The following is a 20,085-nucleotide window of genomic DNA, read 5'->3' on the forward strand; positions in this document are numbered from 1 at the left end:
ACTCTTTCAGTTGAGTTTTTATGTCTTAAAAGTAAAAAGTAAACAGAAAACAATTTAGGATTATTAAAATATGCCAAAAATACTGAACCTGCTGGCTGGCACCTTTACTTCGAGGAAGCATAAATAAGGAGAACCTACCTAAAAGGGTAAGAAAAAGAGCAATTTTGACTGTTGCTAGTAAAAAAAAAACCTGTTCCAAAAGGTTGGTGCAGTAAGCTTGGTCTGTTATTGGACAGTCATGAGATGCTTATGTTTCCCTTGCTAATGGCTGGTCCATCCATCTAATGCATCCATCTAATGGCATGCTCACAGTGTGTGTATGTGCAAACATATTGAGAACAGTTCTTATTATAGAGTCAATGTAAAAATTATTACTCTGTTCTACTGCTACTTTTAAGAAAACAGGTTATTAGTCTTATTTCAATCAGTTCTCACTAAGATGCAGGCATTCAGGGGTTAACACTCCAGCTCACACCAGAGGAGAAAAAAAAGAAAAAGAAAAAGAAAAAGAAAAGGAAAAGGAGGGCCACAGTCTGCAACCAAACGATCTTGGAATCTAGATAAAAAAATGACCTTCACATGTTTCATTCTGCCATAATTACAATCTGGAATTTAATTCTCTCTTATAATACAGGGTCAATTAACAAATGAGCTTTCTATAAATTACTTTTATATAAAAATAATTTCAAGGTTGCTTTCTTTCTTGTTTCTTCATGCAAATGTAAGGCTCTAAGTTAAAAGGTTTTATGAGTTATTTTCAACAAATAACAAAAATATATAAAAGGTATTAAGGATATGGTTTTTAAAAAATAAAAGATAAAAAAAATAATACTTTTAGATAAAAAAAGCATAATGACAAGCTCCCCCAGAGGGTACATATTAAGTTGTCACAAAGATATAAATGCTTATGTAAGTGATTAAGTTAAATAAAATCTAAGAGTTACATTAAAGAGTTTATAAGGTCAAAATTTAATGTACTGATGTTAAACTAAAACTTAATTCTCTACACTCATAACAACAAGGCTATCTTTAAAATACTGTATTGTTTTTAATAGCATTTACAAAAAAAATTGCCTCAAAAAATGGTTTTTGTTTTGTCAAGATAACAATCAAAAATTTTTGGTGCTACAGCTTACTCCACAAATTTGTCAAGACAACAAGAGTTTATTAAAACACACACAAAAAAACAAGAGGTAGCTGAGCACAGGGAGTGCTGCTGCACTGATATAAAGACTGAGACAGATTTACTTATGTAAAACAAAGCTGTACACCCTCCAGATAGGATTAAAAATAAATAAATAAATAAATAACTCAAAAAGGAGCACTACACTGGAAATCGAGACCTCCAATTTTTATTGGACTCAACAGAGTGGAGGTGTTAGTCATAATCCTTCCACATGTTGGATGGAGGAAAGTTTTGCCCTGGGATAGTCAGATTGGGCCTATTATTTTTAGGGTAGGAGGGCTCCACTGACTACAGGTTGATGGGACCCTGCTGTATGTCATAAGCCATATGTAAATGTCAACAATCTGGGATGTGATCCCTTATCAACATCTGAGCCATGATTTTTGGCCACTATATTTCCTAACTCCACACTTAGTCCCCATAAATATTTACCTGTGGTCTCTGGTGATTTTTGTTGGGGTTTTAACTACTAAGGTAACTGAGTCATGTTCACGTAAGAGTTGGTTTATGTTGGGGTTAACAATAAGGATAGCCATTAGGACTAGACTCCCTCCCCCTTGCAGATGGCTTACCTTTATCTCCCTAAATGGATGCCAAGGACAGTTGGGCAGACAGTGACCTAACTACAACTTATCTTTCTTGGTTGCCCAGCAACAATATCCCTTAGTGGTACTTTTCCACTAGCCCCCTATGTCTCCCCCAAGCCTGTGTATGGCAATGGGCTCTAGCTCTCTTGCTGGGACCCCCTCCACAGGGCTCCTGCTTAAACAATAAGCCCTAAACTGGTGTTTGAGCCATCTCTCTGCCTCTTCCATACCTCTTTTTTTCTAACAGTTTATATAAAACTTTCCAAATGACCTCATGGTTAAACAACTGTTGTCTTGGGTGAGTCTAATACAGTTGGTATCCTATATGTGTCTGTGACTGGGCTATTTGGGGTCACTGATCTGTTCTCCTCCCCCAACTGATAAAAAAAATCTAAGATTTCACTTCAAGAACAACTAAACTAATAAGTATATATAACCTCTATAAAGTTGTGATGCTGTTACTGGTTCCTATATTTATGTTTTTTTCAAGTATATCAAGCCTTCTAAAATACAAAATTTAGATAAACATGGTAACAGTTAGTGGTACTCATACACTGTTCTGTTAGTTGCTAAATTGTCAATCAAAATTTTAAACATGACTCTTAAGTTTATGTCATTACAGTTCTGATCCTTCTGGGGCACTTACAATCAAGTCCATAAAAAATGACTCTAATAACTACTTATGTTATCAACCAAGTTAGCTTTTTAAACATCTGCTTTTGTTAGATTTTGTTTTGTATTGCCCTTATCTAGAAGCCCACTGCCTAAGAGCCACTCCTTCTAAGCCTCTTTGTTGCTTAAATTTACCAAAAGGATCTAGTTGGCACTGACTCCCACCTAATCTGTTCATTATTTCCCCCCCAACGTGGGACCAAAACCAAACGAACAAACAAAATCCAGAAAAGAATGACCAATCAAGAAAGATCTTCAGTCTACAGCCCTACCACCCTGAATGTGCCCCATCTCGTCTGATCTTGGAAGCCAAGCAGGGTCAGGCCTGGTTAGTACTTGGATGAAAGACAAATCTTCAAAAGAGACTGCTCAGAGACAAGCAGTTTAGAGACAAAGCGGGGAATGTCATCAAAGTTCCAATGGAATCACTGGTGTCAGACCTCTCAAAAATAACCAAGGCCAAGAGGAGTAAAGAAATGGTTTTTATATACGTGTGGCTATCTGACATTAAAGCCCTTGTAGACACAAATTCATATTTTTAGACAGGGTCTTCTACTTAATAGAGACAAAATAACTATTTTTACTGGCTCTAAACATGTCCTTTATACTTAAAGATGGTGGTTTTAACTTTTTTAAAACATGTTTTCTTGGACATATATACTGATATTACCATGGTAATTCTACTCAGTCTACATTAAAAATATATATATGTCCACTCATTAAAACCCCATTGGAGATGCCCCTTTGTTGTCATTTTGTCTACTCCCACTGCAGTTAAAGTAGCAGAGATTGCTCCTCGTATCCATCACAACCAAGTAAAACCAGCTTCTCTCAAATGGAAATGCATCCCTGATCCAGCTTCACCATGTAGGATCACCCTCCAGAACGTGAGTACCCTCCCCCAGAAGAATTCCACTTCCCAGGAAACAACAGGGGACCAAGAACAGTGGGACAACAGCTCTGCTCTAGTCACACCTTGGAAGCTGACTAGTCTACATGAGGCAAAAGCTTGAGGAATTGACTCTCCAATGGGACAACCAGACTGTTTTTACACCAGGTATGTCACTGTGATGCATTGTCACCCCTTGTTTCTATCTGTTGCTGTTAATTCTCACCATAATCTTTGTCTTAGGTCTGACAGAAACCACTCCCATTGATTGGACTCACGGTGAAAAGTTTTTATTTGTTCTCCTCTATCCCTTTTGGGAAGGATGCAAAATTAGTTTATTGTTATTGATGTGGTTTCCATTTATGGCCTCAGAGCCCTCCTTCTGTGACCTATGTATGCATACTACTCGGGCAGGAAATGTTGTCACTAGGACTTTGCTATTCCATACTTACTATTCTTGTGCAGGCATTGTCATCAAGTCATGCACTCACAACAATACCATTTATTCAGTGTGTTCCCATGGTAATCAGCATATCTGGTCCAAGCCCACTTATCGCCCCTGGGAGCAATGGTTAGAGATCAGGAGCAGCCGCAATCCTGGGAACCTTATCAGCCACACCCAGATGTTTAGTCCAGATAAACCAGTGTCAATGCTCACTGATGCATGTACAGTCATAGACAATGGTGGATGTGGAGGTACAGACTATGGCTATGGGGGCCTAGATTAGGAAAGAGCCTATACATCCAATGAAAAGTATATGTACAGGGAGACAACTATAGGCCATGTGATGATGTGGATTCTTATTGTCCTTACTGAAGTTGTGTTTCATGGGCCACATGGCAGAGTGCTAAGCACACAGCCTCCTTCACAAAGGGAAAGCTGCCCCTGACTGCAGCCACGGCACCTGTAACCCTGTAAATTTCACTGTACTTAAGCCATCAGATTGGACACAGGGACATACAATTGGCATAAGGATAGATGAAAAAGGCCTTGACCCTGGAAGTCTGATGCACCTCAAATTAGTAACTGCTACCAATGAGAGTTCCTCCTACCAAGTTTTTCACTTCTTTTATAAGGAAATGAGGAATGAACTTTCCATCTCTGCCAAAGCTAAAAACTTGTTCCTCTCACTGGCTGAGTTCTATAGCCCAGCTTCATGACTTTTCTAATCTCCAGAGAACTTGGAACAATCTTACCAAAAACGCAGATTGACAGGCGCCCAGGGGACTGTATTGGATCTGTGGGAAGCAAGCTTATATGGTGCTACCTAACAGCTGGTTTGGATTTTGTGTGCTAGACTCAATCAGACTATCTTTATTCTTGCTTCCCCTCAGACAAGATGAAAAACTGGGAGTCCCCATATATAAAAAAGATTAAGATGCCAAAAACAGGTGCCTTACAAATTGACAATTAAAAAGATAACAAATGGCCTCCTGAGTGAATTATCCAATACTATGGTCCTGCCACCTGGGCAGAAGACAGGTCCTGGGGCTATCGCACCCCTACATATAAACTTAACCACATCATCAGGCTGCAGGCTGTTGTTAAAATTATAACTAATAAAACTACAAGAGCTCTCAATTTCCTGGCAAAACAAAGCACTAGGATTCAATGCCATCTATCAGAACCGCTTGGGTTTAGACTATTTGTTGGCCTCTGAGGGAGGAATTTGTGGAAAATTTAACCTGAGCAACTGCTGCTTACAGAATGATGGTGAAGGAAGGGTCATAGAGATCACAGACAAGAAGAGAATGCTTGCCCATGTCCCTGTTCAGACTTGGAGAGGATGGGATCCCAATGACCTGTTTGAGGATGGTTTTCTGCCTTAGGTGGATTCAAAACTCTGACAGGGGAAATAAGCCTAATCCTAGGAGCATAGTTAATATTGCCCTGTCTGGCTCCCTGGTGCTACAGTCTATCAGGACCATTAGGGAGGCCATTATAGAAAGAAAAACAGCCGCACATGTAATGATGCTATGGAAATACAAACCCCTAGATCAAGGTGATGCTCTTTTACCCTGGGTGGGTCCGAGCATCAAAGGAGGGAAAAATGTGGCAAGAAAGGGGAGGCCAGGAAAGAAACAGAGGCTGTGTTCTGGCATCGAGACAGACGGTGGGGATGGCAAAGCAGAGAGACAAAACTTAAAGAATTGAAACATGAAGGTCACATAGCACTGGGGAAATGAAATAGTCAATAAAATCACATGCAGCCACATATGGGTTGAACTTTGCTTTTTGCTTCTGTAACCTGCTTGCAAGGCTATATAAGGTGAGTCCCTTTGTTCCCCACAAATGCGCTGGGTCTGTGCCAGCACAAGAAATGTTGCTTCCTGCTAATCTGCCTCAGAGACTCCTATCTCAGCTCATAATTTTCTGCAACATTACTTGAAGGCTCATCCAGGATTATGGGAGATGGTGAGTTATCACCTCCCTTGTCACTGGGGTGTACCAGGTGCAAATGGACAGCTTGGTCCGGAGGGGAGATTCATCCTCCCAGCGAGTTGGGGCAAGGGCCTCGGATGCACAAAGGAACCCACTGAGGTGCAGGAACCAATTTAGGAGCACTGCTCTTCTTACTGGTAAGAACCCTGTCTCAATTACAGGTAAAATCCAAGGCAGAATCCCACTTAACAGTGAATAGACACCAAAACAATGAAGGACAGGAATGTAAAACAGGTCATGCTAAGGAGAGAGTAATAGTGGGAGGGAGAAAGTAAATGAAGAAGGTAAAGGAGGGTGAATGTGGCTGAGGTACTTCCTACATATTTATGAATGTGGAACATTGAAACTTGTTGAAGTCATTTTAAGAAGGGGAATGGGAACCAAGTGCCAGTGGCTCGTGCCTGTAATCCTAGCTACCCAGGAGGCAGAGATCAGGAGGATCGCAGTTCAAAGGCAGCCCAGGCAAACAGTTCAAGAGACCCTATCTAAAAAAAAACCCATCAAAAAAAAGGGCTGGAAGAGTGGCTCAAAGTAGGCCCTGAGTTCAAGCCCCGGTACCACAAAAAAAAACAAAGTGGGGGAGCGTGGGGAGTGGGGGAAGAGTGGTAATAATGGAGAGGGAATGGATCAAAGCCAGGATACAATATCTGTATAAATGGAAATGTCACAACAAACCCCCTGTATAACTATCCTATATTAAGAAAAACATAAAAAGACCTTGTCTCAAAAAAAAGCAAAAATTTACTTGTGTGTGCATACTCATGGTGAACTAGTACAATAAGTAACTCTGAAGCTAATAAAACAGCAGTTCTCAAAGTAGAATCCTTGGATCCTTCCATCAACTCACCCTGGTCCTTGGTAAAATGTAGATTCAGGGCCTCCAGGACAGACAAAGCTCTACCACTTGGGCCACATCCCAAGCTCTTTTATTTGTATTTTTTAAGACAGGGTCCTGCTTACTGTGCCTGAGCAAGCCTCAAACTCCCAATCTTTCTATATCCACCTCCCAAGTAGATGAGCCACCATGCCTGGCTATAAAAAATGAATGCTGACTCTTACCTCCTATCATACACAAAAATTAGTCCACACTGGATTGTAGACCTAAATATAATAGCCCAAACTATAATATAAGAGACACATATAAGAGAAAATCTTTATGACCTTGTGGTAGCAAAAATTCTTACAGGACACAAAAAAAGCACAGAACCATAAACGAAAAAGTTTAAAAATTGGATTTCATTAAAACTTAAAAAACATTTACCCTCAAAACACTGTTTTAACTCCAGGCATGGGGGTACATGCTTGTAATCCCACTGTTGGCTAACACAAAATTAATTCATGAATTCAATAAATAAAACAAAAAAATTGTTTAAAAAAATGAAAAGGCTAACCATACACTGGGTTAGCAAGAGACAGGTGCTGGTAGCTCACACCTGTTAACCCTAGCTACTTGGGAGACTGAGATTAGAAGCATTGGAATTTGAGGCCAGCCTGGGCAGGGAGTTCTTGATACCTCATCTTACCAATAGCTGTGCACAAAGGTGCACACCTGTCATCCAAAAGTACACGGGAGGCTGAGATCGGGAGGATCACGGTTCCAGGCCAATCAGGACAAAAAAAAGTTTATGAGTCCCCATCTCAACAGGGGGAAAAAAAACTAGGCATGGTTGCACACACCTTTTATTCTGTTATAGCGGGAACCCTAAAATGGATGATCGTAGTCTAGGCCAGTCCAGGCAAAAAGCAAGACCATCTCCAAAATAACCAGAGCAAAATGGGTTGGAAGTGTGGCTCAGGCAGTAGAGTGGCTGCCTAGCAAGCAGGAAGCCCTGAGTCCAAACCCCAATAAAAAACAAAAAACATTAACAATATATAGCTAATAAAAGATTCATCTCCCTGAGATACAAAGAACTCACAAAAGTTAGTAAGATAAACAACACAATAAAAATTGGGGAAAAGATTTGACTTAAAACAAAAAGACTATTATAAACAGTCAAGAAGCATATGAACAGACACCCTAGCCATTACATAAATGCAAATTAAAACCATAATGAACTATCACTACACACACTCACTAAAATGACTGACAACAAGTGTGGACAAAGATGTCCTGCAAAAAAGTATTGCTGGTGATGGTTTGACAAATTTCTTTTAAAGTCAAACATAATTTTACCACACAACCCATGAGTCCACTCCCAGGTAATTACTTAGGAAAAAGGAAAATATTTATTTAAAAAAAAAAAAACCTTTTTTTCTGAACATTCATGAAAGTTTTAATCATAATGGTCCCAAACTGGAAACAACCCCAAAGTCCATAAAGAGGTGAATAAACAAATTCCTGTGTACTATATAATGGATCTCTAAGAAGTAAACTCATACATGCAACATGGATGAATTTCAAAAGCAATTATGCAAAGTGAACCAAGTAAACACAAAAGCCTGCATAGAATATGATTCCATTTATTTGAAAGTGTAGAAAAGACAAGTACAGTGCCTGGACCAGTGCTAAAGGAGGCACTGATGGTAATGAGGAACAAAAGAACTTTCTGAGATGATGGAAATGTCTTAAGATAGTGTTTTCACACCTGAATGCTTGTGAAACTGAATAAAGTACACACTTAAAATTTGTGAATTTTACTGTATGTGAATTATACTTCAATAAAGCTGGCTAAATCATGAAATGGGGGTTGGGTGCACAGGGAAGCAAGCACAAGATCTATAATGTTCAGTTACCTAATAGGGATGTTTATGGTCCTTATTACCACAGGCTCTCACAGGGCATATGTAGCTGTTACCTCATTTTTGTCCTTCAGTAAACTCTTATGTGCTAAAGTGAAAGAAAGAACTTATGCTGCATTTCAATGGCTTTTCTTTCTTATTTTATAGTGGGGCTATGGGTATAGCTCAGTGGCAAAGCATGTGTATGGCATGCATGAAACCCTGAATTCAATCTCCAACACCAAAAAAATAAAAAGTAAATAAAAATTGAGATTGCTAGAATATGGTTTTCATTTCAAAAGATCAGACAGAACTGTAAATGAGGGCTCACAGTTGTAATCCAGCACTCCAGAGGCTCAAGACCAGCCTGTGCTATATAGTGAGACTATTTCCAAAAAAAAGTAAGTAAATAAATACTTACATACAAAATAATATCTGTATTATATTATACATTCTTAAAAGTTTTTCCTCAATGCAAATATATAGTGGTAGATTTCTGTTAAAAGTTCAAAATATTTGGATATAGGATAAATTAACCTTTGAAATAATAAACTATTTTCTCAAATATGAATGATTTCCCAAATCCAGTTCTCTAACCAACCAGCTTCCATGAAATGGCATATGAACAGTAGTGTTCTAATATACCAACATATTTCCAAGAAAACTGGCAAACCAACTGTTCACATTCCTGAATGTTCTCCCAATAGGATGGTAGCAACCTTTAAACACCCATTACTACATACACCTACATTCAAAGGTCTCTTTTCCTTTTTCAATCAGGAGAGCTATTATGTCTCCAGACAAAATAAAATAAAGGAGATTATCATGTACAAATTCAAAACTACTGCTGCTGAAATGCAGGAAATTAGAATTGTTATGGCATTCTATTTTTATACTAGATTTACTCACAGATGATCTCTGACCTCTACTTCCTTGCAATTTCTATAAGTTACTTCTTATTACTGAAGTTGATATGTAAGTCACAAACCTCTCATTTAAACTAAATTCAGTCCTACTGCAAATAAATCACACAGAAGTACTGTTAGGGAAAAAGTCAATATTTTCCATAATTTCCTTAAAAATATTCAAGATAAATGTTATTGAGGAAAACAGAAATTATATGCAGCGAAGAATGCATCTGTTTTTATCCTATTAAGCTTGTTAAATACTAGAGATACATGTCCTTGACTAAGTCATTCCTACTGAGGATTCTTTTTCCTTAAATACCACTTTCATGTCAAGACAGAAGACCATATTAAAATAAAAATAACAAGTAAAATCTGCAAAATCAACTATATGCCTTCTACATACTAAGCATTGTGCATGCACTATCTTTAATTTAATCCCAACAAACCTTGGGAAGGAAGGTATAAATTTCTAAATTAGGGATAAATTATCAAGTACAGGTTGAATAGGCCTTATCTAAAACACTTGTTTTTTCAGATGCTTTTGAATTCTGGAATATTTGTAGGTAGGACCTAAGTTTAAACACAAAAGCATTTATGTTTCATATACATCTAATACAGATACCCTGAAGGTAACTTTACGTAATATTCTTAGTGTTCCTGCATTTTTGTTGTTGTTTTTATTTTTTTTGGGGGGGGGAAGCACTGGGAATCAAGCCTCATTTAACAGGCAATTAGAACCTGCTTTGGCTGAAAAACACCAACTCCTCACTTGACCCTCCTACCAAAGGGTAACTAAAAGCAGGATAAAAGTTTGGCATCCCAACCTCCATTTTTTATCTGTGTCCTTTGCTCTGAGTCATTCTTTTCTGTAGTCACTTTGCAGTCACCTTGGAATCCAAGAAGGACAGGACTGATGGATAAATATCCTGTGACAACAGTCACAGCTATCCCCTGCAAGGCAATGATTTTCTTTCTCTTTTAGTGGTACTGAGGCTTGAACTCAGGGCCTCTACCACTTGAACCACTCCACCAGCTCAACAATAACTGTCTTACTGTTAACAAGTACCTAACAAGGGCCCTGCCTGACCGATACTGAGAATGGTCTCTGTACATCTTCCTGTGGTGTGCCCATGCTGCATTGGTAAGTCTCCTTTCTCTGTCCTTCACTACTCATCTCTTTATTTGGTATGCTGCATGTCTTTATTTGGTATGCTGTATGTCTGTCTCACAAACACCACAGATTGTTTGAAAATTCCTACATATTAAAATCAAAAGAAGCCGGGCACCAGTGGCTCACATCTGTAATCCTCACTACACAGGAGGCAGAGATCAAGAGGACTGTGGTTTGAAGCCAGCCCACGCAAAGAGTTTGCAAGACCTTATCTCAAAAAAAATTTTTTTTAATCACAAAAAAGGGCTGGTGGAGTGGCTCAAGGTGTAGGCCCTGAATTCAAGTCCCAGTACCACAAAGAAAGAAAAAAAAATCAGGAGAAATTCTCTAGTGACTTTAGATTGTGCAAACTAGCCTACCCCTAGACAAGTTAACTTCTTTCTTTCTTTTGCTTGCCTGTAGTGAAATGATATAAATACAATTGTGAATTTGCACAGAGATAGAAATAAATGGCACTAGTCAAGTATCTTAGCATGGCTCTTTCAACTAGATCTAAATTCTTAACAGAGAAAGAACAGCAATGCAAGAAGGGTAGGTACAGATGTATAGCTCAGTGGAAAAGCTCTTACCTAGCATGAGGAAGACTTCGAATTTGATCCCCAGCACCATTAGAAAACAAAACCAAAAATCAAAACAAAACAAAAACCTGCAAGGACAATTTAATAAAAGAGAGAATAAGCAAAATATGAAAAATTAAGTAAAAGGAAAATTAATGCCAGGTATAGTGATACACTCCTGTAATCCCAACACTTTGGAGGTAAAAGCAGGAGGACCAGAAGTTCCAGGCCAGCCTGGGCTACATGCAAGACCCTTTCTCAAACTCTGCCTCTGCACTGTAAAAGGAAAATGAAAAACATTTGTGTTTTGGGGGTCGGTACTGGGGTTTGAACTTGGCCCCTAGCAAGTGTTCTACCACTTGAGCCATAACCCCAACCCTTTTGGCTTTAGTTATTTTTTCAAGTACTCGAGTTTTTTGCCTGGGTCGGCCAGGACCGAAATCCTCCTCCTTACATCTTCCGGTTACCTGGGATGACAGGCATGCCCCACCACACTCAGCTTTTTTGTTGAGATGGGATCTTGCTTTTTGCCTAAAGTGGTCTCAAACCATAATCCCTCTTATCTCCACTTCCTGAGTTACTAAGATTACAGGTTTGAACTAAGATATCCAGACCTTTGTTTTTGAAACAGGTCTCACTATGTAACCCAGACTGGCCTCAAACTTTCAATCTTCCTCCCAAGTGTTGGGATTACAGAAATGTGTCACCACACCCAGCTTTGAAAATTAAAAACTTTAAATGTGAATTATTCAAGCTGAATTTCTTTGTCGTTGTTAATTTCATGTGGATATGTACATGTATATATATATATATATATATATATATATATATATACACACACACACACACATTTCCTTTGCCATAAAGCAAATTTCTATCTTGAATGTCTAATATGTCAGAATGATTAATAGAGTTGTCACATTACATCTACTGAACATGTAAACCACCCAGGGTAAGATGACTGTTCTTGATCACTACATTAACCCAGCAGCAGTTAAAACAGCAAGGTGTTCCAACTAAGAATTTTTCTGGGATGTGGAAGGGACAATTACCCGATATATTACTTTAAAACAAGGAAGTTTTTCTAGTTTTTGAACTTTCTTCTACTTTTCAAATCTAATTCTTTGACTGTCCTGATCTTAAAAGGATTTTGGGGAGACAAAAAGAACAATACAAATAAAATGTATAAGTTTATTGAAGACAGGGATCATCTCTTCTTCATCTCTGAAGAGTCAATGACCAATGTAGTGTCTCACACACTGGCCCTCAATGAATGTTTGCTGAGCTGAATAAATGCAATGCCTTTAAACCAAGGAGCTGGTCTGGTCCAACTGAAAATAACTGCAATGTAGCTCACCTGGCATTATATAAGTAGTCCATGCTGAAACATGACATGAATATATAACAAGAGCTAGCACTTATCTAGCACTTACTACATGCCCAGCCCTACAGATGATCTCATTCAGTATTCACACCAACCCTACAAGGTAGGTATTCCTGGTATTTCCATTAAAGCAAATCAGGAAGCTGAGCATAAGGACTAGGTAACTTGTCCAAGGTCACAAGTAAGCCCTATATTTCAAGTCAGTTGTATGTTTAGTCTACACTGATATAAGCAGCTAGAGTCCTCATATACAATGACAAGACTGATCACTTATCAGGAAGATATATACTTGTTCTGACCAAACATTTTCCAGGAGTGTTCACAGGCTTGAATTCAGTCATATCTGCCCACCACTTAAAACAAATTTTAAAAAGGCACACTTTCAGTCAGGTGTGGTAGCACACACCTGAATCCAGCACTCAGGAGGTGGAGGCAGGAGGATCAAGAATTCTAGGCCAGCCTGGGTTACATGAGGAGACCCAATCTCAAAAAACAACAAAAGGCACACTTATTAGATGGATACAAGTCAGAAGGAACTTGTGGAGCAGTGTTTTGACTCGCAATAAAACCGAGTTACATGGATTCAGACCTAATACTCTAGCCAGTATTGATTTCTCCATTATATAAGCTGACCAAAACATAAGTTTATGTACACAGTCAACTGAACTCCCTCCTGTGACACACACACCTTGATATGCATCTTTAACCCTCCACTGTAATTATCTGTTCGTGCCTGCCACTATAATGAGAAATTCTGGGAAGCTAATGACTGTCTTACTCATAAACATAGTCCTAGACCCATACTACATTCAAAAATATTGACTGCATGAAAGATGCACAGTGACAGAAGAGGCATGTCATAAAACAATATAGTTGATAAATTTATTCATGTGTGACTACTAAATGGAATGTTTATGAGGTTTCATTTATTTAAATTCCAGAACAGCTGGCCAAAAGGATGGAAGAATCAAAACTGGAGGTATAAAGATTACATGGAAATAAGGAATTTTAATAAATTAAATTTCTAATAATAAAAAATATACTCACTAATTGCAATCTTGCAATGGTAAAATTGAAAAGTAGATGAATGAAGCATCCCCAAACCAAAAGTTTACCCTTTTAACACTCCATAAAATACTTTTATTCCCATTCAGTCTAAGTGAAAACAGATTCAAGGATATGTAACTTGTTCAAGATCACAAAGTTAGCCTTAATGCTGTTCTTTTTAATTGTGCCATTCTATCCTCCCACATAAAATAAACTATTGGGATGTCTTACAGCATTGTTTAGATTGGTTTTCTTTTTTTAAGTTAAGAGGTAGGGAGAAGAAAAAGAAGTCCAAAACTCTCTCCTTGAAACACAGATACACTTTAACAAAAGATTCAGTGTCTTACTGCCTAAGACCCCAAAACAGGTTACTTATTGTAAGCAATGTTAGTTCAAAAGGAGTTTTGCTTACTTGAGGACCCAAAAGTTTTGTTCTAAGGTAAATATTTTGTTATAATGAAGAAAGTCACACTGAATGTATTTGCTCAGAGTTTCCACTTGAGGTCTTCTACCTTTCCCAATGGTCCTGATACACACAGACAGCCTATCTCCAACACCTGGCCTATCCTAGTAACCACCTATAACTCAGTGTCTGTCTATAGTCCTGTCCCACAACCCCTATATTGAAGACTGTTTGTAGGGTCAGACCTGTATCTTTATCTTTCTAGACTTGGCTTAGGGGATGGCACCAACTATGTAAAAGTTAATGAATTAACTTGCCAATGTTCAATCTAGCTTGGTAACTAGTTAAGAAGTTAGATGTAACTACTAGATAAGGGTTCAGAGGATCTGAGTTTTAAAAAAGTTAAAAATTCATATGGTATTCCAATGTTGTAAGCATTAAGTTTTGAAGCCACCAACATGAACTTGTGAGGTAAACAAAGGAATGGTCAGGAGCTAGCCTGTCCATGAGTAATTCATCCTTCAGCTGAGCCAGGATTACTGAGCCCTTGCAGTGTTCCATGCACACTACAGATAACAGAGCAGTCACCCTTCTTTCCCTGTAATGAGGCCTCTGAGAGTGAGTTCTACCCTCAGAGGGGAGATGCTCAGATAGAAACAGAAATCCTCCAAAAGTGTGCCACGCACTGTTAGCATGTGCTGGTAGGTAAGCCTGCACAATGAAAGAGTGACTCTCAGCAGCCTCCACTTGTCTTCGTGTGAAGACAGAGACTGGCCATAGCAAACTTCCTGGCTACAATTGTGAAAGGGTTACATTCTGTCCCCAACTTACCAGTCAAGTCACTCTTCTAAGGCACCTCAATCCCATCAAAACAAGGAGGATATAATAAAAAGGTATCTCAGCTGGCTGACAAAACTAACTCACTAAGGAAGAATTTGTTAATGTATTATGACTACTGGGCATGTATAAGGATTTTATCTTCAATTGTACAAAGGAGAAGTTGCCCTGAATATAGTATATTATCTTAAAGCCAGCCCCCTAAAGATGGGGGGTGGCTGGGGTATGTGAGTTTAGATAAAGAATTGTACTTTATCACCAGTTTCTTCCAGGCAACCGGCCACACTCCCCTCATTTGGGCCCTTCTGCCTCACCACCTCCTTCCTTGCAGACTGTCCCCTCCAACTGTCCTGCAGATGCTCAAATGCCTATCTTAAGTTTTCAAAAGCATTCCCTTTACAGATTCTAATTAATGACACTTTCAGGCTTTCTCTGATATTTTCAAATGTATCTTTCGGTGCTGGCACACCTCTTCTCAGGCTGTTATTTCAAAGTCTTAGCGCACTCATTCTATAACAAGTCAGAAACATAGCTACACACTCATCTGGTGAAGACTATTCCATATATTTCTATATACAATCTGCTCAAGTGAGTTAATGAAATAAGAATCCCCAGGACAGAACTAGGAAACTGAGAGTCCCAAGCCCACATTCGCCTCCAAGTACCTCGCACTGATCATGTGTTCTTCCTTCCAAAGCAGTCTTCCATACAATCCCAGACTACCTGATGCTACCATAAGTAAGAAAAATTGCCCCCTTCTCTAAATTTTACTCAGCACCATTCATAACAATCTGTCTGATGTGCAATTACAAAGGGAGGTCTACCTCTGCAAACCAAGATCCTGGCAACATTCCATTCTTTTGTCCTTGATGACTGAGAATTACTGTAACAGTGCTGCCAGTGGCCAGAATAAAAATGTTTCCAGGAATGTGCTATTGAGAGATAGAAGTACAAAGCATGAGACTCATCCTCAGGGAGCATATACTTGGGAAAATTTGTTTTTCTAATGAAAAGGAACAAAAAGTTTATATACACTTAAAACAACACCTTAAAGAAATGGCTACTTCTTTGGGGTATGTCCTGAAGCTCCCCTTGACCCAAAAGAACTGTTCAATAAGAATAATGAGAATATTAATGGCCAATCCAAGAGACAAAAGCTTCATGCTCAGTTTCTTTCACTAGGTGAAAGGCATGGGAAGATGTAAACAGAGACATAGTCCAAAGCGAATAGTATAGAAAAGAACGAACAAAAGGTAAAATGTCTTCTATGTGAAGATAGCAGAAAATTAACATTATTCAACATAACCGTGTGTACACCCATTTTATAGCCAAAAGTCCAAAATTAAATAATTTTCTCCCAAGGAAACACACAACTAGTAAATGATTAATATATAAGATCTATCTGTCTTCGATGGCTTGGCTTCATCTGTTCACTAGGAAATGGACCCCATCAGTCAGGAAGGACAACAGGTGCTCAGCTCATTGGGCTCCAGTTTCCAGGACCAGGACCAGAGGATGGAGACAATGCAAGACTACTCCTGCAGCAAGGACAAAGTGCTGAGTGCTTTGGCCAACTTCTGATGGTCTCCCTGCTGGGCACATCCAACTCATTTTCATCCAGGGATGTGCCAGTAGCAGCAAAGCAAAAGAAAGTAGAAATAGCAGGCAAAGTAGAAACACCTCCGGGCCTGACTGTGAGCTCTGAAACTGGTCCCTCTGACTTACTGACACTCAAGTCTTCTTGGACTTGTATGATTTATAATGCAGTTTGTGGGGGGGAGCATAAAGAATAATTAAAATTCTTACTCATCTTGCACAGGGACTTCTGGCTTAAATACTTTGGAGTTTTAGCAATAATTGTTTAAACATATGAGAAGACAGCAGTTAAATGCTACATACAAAGACAGCTATACTAGCAACCATGGACTGAAAAACAAACAGAAACAAAAACAGCTATGGAAGCATAAGTGATAACCAAATTGTTCAAAGTTGCTGTACATAAGTTATTCTGTCAATATTAAGTACATGCAGGCCTTCATAAAAGATCATGGGTAAAGGTCAGGGAGAAAATTCTGGGTCTACCATGCTGACACTTTCAGAGATCACTGAAATTGTTGACATGTGGAGGATGACATTGCTAAAGGCCTGATAGGAAAAAAGCCCATGCAAGAAATGAGCAGCTGGTTCCATTTGATAAACAATGACAAAGAACACAAGAAGCTAACCAGGATAGGTGGAGGGGGGATAAAAGATACCATTATATGATTTTAAGAAGGAAAAACACACTTGACATGTAAGGTACAGTAATTACCAGAAATTACATTTGTGGTAGTCGCTCACATGCTTGAAAAGTTTGTACAGATGACCAAATGAAATAGATAAAAATTGTGTGAATGATTCATGAAAATTATGAAATTAAAATAACTACCCATAAATGTTATATAACTAGCACATTTAAAAAGTATAGGCATTAAGTTCTAGGCTGCCTGGGCTACATTAAAGATACTGTCTCAAAAAACTCAAAAGAGAAAAAAAAAGGTTTACTAATTGTTTTTAATAATATATTTTCATGTGTGCAGATTAAGAAGAAAAGTGTATATAAAACCATTCCTCTTCACTGTAAAAGACAAAAAAAATGGTACTGAGAGGTAGATAGCTGTGGTGGGCAGAATAATGTCTACCAGTCCACTCTAAGATGTTCACATCATATTCTCAGGATCCTACAAATATGTCAAGTCGCATAGGAAAAGGGAATTAAGGGTACCATGGAAATTAGGTTCTAATCAGCTGATTTTTAAGTCAGGGAGATTATTTTGAATTATAGGGATGGATCCAATGTCCCTAATACTGGAAGAGGGAAGCAGAAGAGGGAGAACTAGAGAGGTGGCACATGAGAAGGAGCTGCCTAATGCTGGCTTTGAAGATAGAGGAAGACACCCCAAGCCAAGAAATGTAGTAGCTTCTAGCAGCTGGAAAAGTCAAGAACAGATTCTTCCTTAGGACCTCCAGGAAATAGACCCTACCAACATTTCAATTTTGGCCCAGTGATAAGCATTTTAGACTTCTGATCTCCAGAACCATAAGACAATAAATCTGTGTTTATTGTCAAGTTTGTAAGTTTGTTCAAGCCACAAACTTGGTGGCTTGAAATAGCAACAGCAATAGAAAACTAATGCACTATCTTTTATTAATTATCTAAAGTTTCTTGTATAGCAAAATGTTCAGGAATAATGCCTGAAAATACTAATAGAGTTTATACTGGAGAATACTGTAGATGTCTAGACTTACTCTGCAGCATGATGGGCCAATGTACTTTCCCAACCTGAAACAACCAAAACCTCAGACAAAACACATTAAATGACAATTTCAGAACCTCAACACCAGTCAATAAAGGACAACCCCTGAGAGCCGGGAAACAAATAAGTTAAGTCCTATGATTGTCCCAGTTTACTGCCTTAAGAGAGTTATTAGGCCACAGCACAGGGAAAAGAAACTGTGATAGTGCCTAGTAGATTCTCCAAGATGATGAGACAAAGCTGAGACAGCAAGGAAACCTAGGCAGTGAGAGTTCATAGGACACAACACAGAAAAAGGAGAAAACTGCAGATGACCCTTAAGAATGACAGAAGACGCCAGGCACTTGTGGCTCATGTCTGTGATCCTAGCTACTTGAGAGGCTGAGATCTGGATGATTTGGTTTTAGGCCAAAAAAGTTTTCGAGACCTCATCTCAACAGAAAAAAACCAGGCGTACCTGTCATCCCAACAACAATGGGAATCCTAAAATAGGAGAATTGCAGTTTAGGCCGATCTGGGCAAAAAGCAAGAATCCTATAACCAGAGCAAAAAGGGCTAGAGGTGTAGCTCAAGTGACAGAATGCCTGTCTAGCAAGTATGAAGCCCTAAGTTCAAACCCCAGTACTATCAAAATAAAAAAGAATGACAGGATGGTACATTGAGTACTCAGCAAAGTACTGATCATACATGTATGTGAGATAACTAAGGCAAGGGGAAGAACCATCCAAAAGTAGAGAGAACACTGCCTGCCATTCACACAGCATCAGGAAGAGTGGCTATTCCAACCAGTGAAACTAGGTAAAAAAAAAAAAAAAAAAAAAACACTTCATGGACTATTGGGGAGTATTGAGGAGGGCCTTGCTTCAGTTGTGGAGAACATCCAAAACAGAGCACTGCTCCAGACCCACCTAACACATCTTAAAAGCAAGATCTCAAGAGACTGGGAATGTAGCTCAATGGTAGAGCATTCAGCTACAAGAAAAAGGCTTTGGGTTTGAGCCCCAGCACAGGGCAGGGGGAAGCAAGACCTCAAGAAGATTAAATTGTTTCTAAATAACTTAATGACATCTAAGAACAAAGCTCAAATATATATATTTATATACATATGTATGTCTGTGTGAGTGTATACAGACATATACACACAAGAACAAAAATATTAGCTTCCAACAAGGTAAAACTCACAATGTCTGGCATCCAATCAAAGATTACCAGGCATACAAACAGATAAGAAAACATAAGAATAATCAATTGAAACCAACCCAAAATGGACACAGATGTTAGCTAGCAGACAAGACAATAAAATAAAATAAATATTATAGATGTGTTCTAAATATTCAAAAAGTAGAGAAATGAAATATACACCTACCTGAAATAGAACATACAGGAAAAAAAATCCACAAAACTATACTGTACCGGGAGCTGTGGGTTATTGGAGTTTCTAAACTGGGGTTAGATGGAGTGAGACAGGAAAAATATTTAAAGAAAAAATAAATGGAAATGTCCTAAACTTAATGAAAACTATTAACCCACAGATTAAGGAAATCCTTGATAAATACCTAATGGTCTTAAATCAAAGACCTCAGTTTCTACCTTAAGAATCTAGAAAGTGAAGAGCAAATTACATCATATGTAAGCAAAAGAAAACAGATAAAAACCCAAGTAGACATCAATGAAAGAGAAAAAGACAGAAACATAGAGAGACTAATAAAGATACATCTGCTTTTCTGGGAACATTATGAAAACTGATAAACCTCTAGTCAAACTGATCACAAAAAAAAAAAGAGAGAGAAGGCAGAAATTATAATAATCAAGAATGAGACCAGCATCCCTCCCACAGATGCTACAAATATTCAAAAGACAGTAAGAAGATATTATGAACAATTTTTGTAAACTTAAAGGAAATGTACAAACTCTCTAAAAGACATAATCACCAAAGCTCACTTGGGAAGAAACAGATAACCTAAACATCCCTATACCTTAAAATTGA

The 20,085-nt window shown here is 38.5% G+C and overlaps 1 protein-coding gene and 1 long non-coding RNA gene across 3 annotated transcripts in view; both read right to left on the reverse strand.

Moving 5' to 3' along the window:
• Positions 1-20,085, reverse strand: part of Tmem131 (transmembrane protein 131) — a 174,694-nt gene that overhangs the window by 140,046 nt on the left and 14,563 nt on the right. The window lies entirely within an intron of this gene.
• The window catches only part of LOC141414875 (uncharacterized), a 34,289-nt gene continuing 14,204 nt past the window's right edge, over positions 1-20,085 (reverse strand). Inside the window, exon 2 of the long non-coding RNA XR_012439829.1 lies at positions 1-20,085. This exon is cut by the window's right edge and continues 10,442 nt beyond it. This is a non-coding gene — a long non-coding RNA (uncharacterized lncRNA).

Source organism: Castor canadensis, chromosome 12 (assembly GCF_047511655.1).
Source record: "Castor canadensis chromosome 12, mCasCan1.hap1v2, whole genome shotgun sequence".
NCBI lineage: Eukaryota > Metazoa > Chordata > Mammalia > Rodentia > Castoridae > Castor > Castor canadensis.